Raw genomic sequence first — 2500 nt, 5'->3', positions numbered from 1 at the left:
TTATTGCACGACGTGGGGAAGAGCAGACGTGGGGCTTTCCAACGAGCCACTAGGCCTATATAAGTTGCGCAAGGACGCACATTGTATGCTCATACCAATTGTAGGCTATATGCCTTGATGACATTAAATTAAGAAGTATTTCCTGATTTGGGAAACTTTTAGTTTATTTTTCTTTCCATACCATTCGATCTTGCTGCAAATTATCAGACTTGAGAAGCACGCATTGCATCGGCAACTTCGCTGCTCAGTAGACGATTCTGCCACTTTCTGCTGGCCAGTTCGAGAAAAAAGCTGCAGATCATAGACAGAGAAAGCATGCTCTGAGAACAGAACACAACTGCATGTCAAGTGTAGCCGAGGGTCTGTCTACGCAGAAACAACAAGTGCATTTCTACATGTTCGTGACAAAATGTGGGGGATAGAATCGCGTTTCAGTGGGAATGCTGCAACCTATGTCTTTCTCTTCTAAAGACAATTATGTTAAATGTTATTAAATGACAAAAAAATAAGGGCATATTTTTTTTACCGACCCGACCAAACATGACCCGCATATCATTAAAAATATTTTTTCTTGACCCATAACCGCGGGTGACCGCGGGTGACCGCGGTCGCCCGCTCGATTTGGATCAGCCCGCGCATCACTGACACACACACACACACACACACACACACACACACACACACACACCGAATGCATGTCCTCCATGTCAGGGCAAAACTGTAAAATCCATCTTCTGGATCAGTAGTCTTTGGATAGATGAAATGACACATACACACACACACACACACACACACACACACACACACTGGAGGAAGTGAAGCATGTCCTGCGTGTATGGGTGAGTGTGTTGCATGCTTGGAGAGGGATGACAAGGCCGTTTATGAGAGGGTGAGTGAGCTGAAGTCAAGCAATAATTCTGGACCTGTGTGTGTGCAATGTGTGTGTGTGTACGTGTGTGTGAGTGAGAGAGAGAGAGATGAAGAGAGAGAGATTTTTTTGCAGATATGCAAAGTAGTTATTCTAATACTAAAATCTCAAATGTGTTTTTTGTGATCATCCTCATTTAATTAATTAGTTAAAGTATTCATGTCACTGCATTAATGATCAGCCACTAGACTATGTGCATGAAAGCCTCTCTGTGTGTGCTTGTTTGTCTCTGTTGGAGCAAGGTGTGTGTGACCCTGCTGCTATTGCTAATGTAATTAGCGTCTGCACAGACCCGGGTGTGTGTTGCACTAATGAATTAGAACATTACGAAAAAAACAGATTTAATGCGTGTGTTAAATTTTTTCTTATTGGCCAAACAGCATATTATTCAGTGAAGACATAAGTAGCAGAATACGACAGAGGATGCCGTTACAACACAGCTAACACTCCAGCGGAAAATACCTGAGCGTACAGGTAGAGCCTTTCATGCACATCGTCTTGGACCACCAAGTACTGACGCCTGCTGTAAAGCTGTGTGAATACTCCAATACTGGAGTCAAGTGCGCCTCGTTAGTGCTGATGTGCGCAGACAGACACACGGAACAGACCTCTGTTCTGCCTCAGGTTCCCAGTGGCGTCTGAATGGGATCCGGGAGCTTTTAGAGGCTCCGGCAGCGCTAGTCCTGTGTGTTGCGTAACGAGCCCGGGCTGCTGGGCTGCTGGGTGCTGGGTAGTTGGGTAGTTGGGTAGTTGGGTAGTTGGGTAGTGTTGTGGGGATGTGGAGGGAGAGGAGACTAGGGAACGAGGGGCAGGAGCCCTCATCAACGCCCCACTGCCTCTAAAAGCCTCTTTAACGCCTCAAGCACAATGTGGCAGCAAAAGTAGCAGCCACACGTTAATGCAGCACTCGTCTGTCCCGTAGGACAACTCCTGTTCCCTCTCTCTTTCTCTCTCTCTCCATCTCTCTCTCTGTGTCTGTCTCTTTCTCTCCCTTTCTCATTTAAATGTATAAAGACAAAGAAGAGCAAACAAGGCGGCGGCGAGGTAAACAGACAGCAGGCGCGGTGGCATCTGCCCGCTCTCCTGAGGGGAAGTGCTTTGACAGGAAACACTGGCGTCACTCTCCGTCTATCACGCGCCGTCATGCGGAAACAGCCATGGAGACGAGGAGACTCTCGCACGCCTCACACAAGGTGGAGAAAGAACTCCCTTAACGTGGAAATAACATCTCCTCACTCATTGTGTGGCTCACTCAACTACAGAGGCTGTCAAACTGAGCTCTGGCAGACTGCTCATTGTTCTGTTCATTGTTTGCTCTTCTATACATTCTTGATCGGTCCTTGCGAGCTACGACAACCACCTGAGTGGAATTCAAAATGGTTTCCAGGTCACAATGAAAGCATGGCTGGTGGTCTCCGAACTTCAACCAGCATTGCATTCACTTCAGACCAGCATTATTCATATTCATAATTCATTCATGCACTCAATCTATCTATCTATCTATCTGTTAATCTGCTCATCCATTCATGTAATCAATTAATCAATCAATCAATCAATCAATCAATCAATCAA

The 2500-nt window shown here is 46.0% G+C and overlaps 1 protein-coding gene across 1 annotated transcript in view; it reads right to left on the bottom strand.

Moving 5' to 3' along the window:
* Window positions 1-2500, bottom strand: part of jupb (junction plakoglobin b) — a 144991-nt gene that overhangs the window by 16449 nt on the left and 126042 nt on the right. The gene's annotated exons all lie outside the window — the stretch shown is intronic.

Source organism: Sardina pilchardus, chromosome 3, assembly GCF_963854185.1.
Source record: "Sardina pilchardus chromosome 3, fSarPil1.1, whole genome shotgun sequence".
NCBI classification, from domain to species: Eukaryota; Metazoa; Chordata; class Actinopteri; order Clupeiformes; family Clupeidae; genus Sardina; species Sardina pilchardus.
The sequence above is the reverse complement of the archived record's forward strand: the minus strand, read 5'-3'. Positions and strand labels throughout refer to the sequence as shown.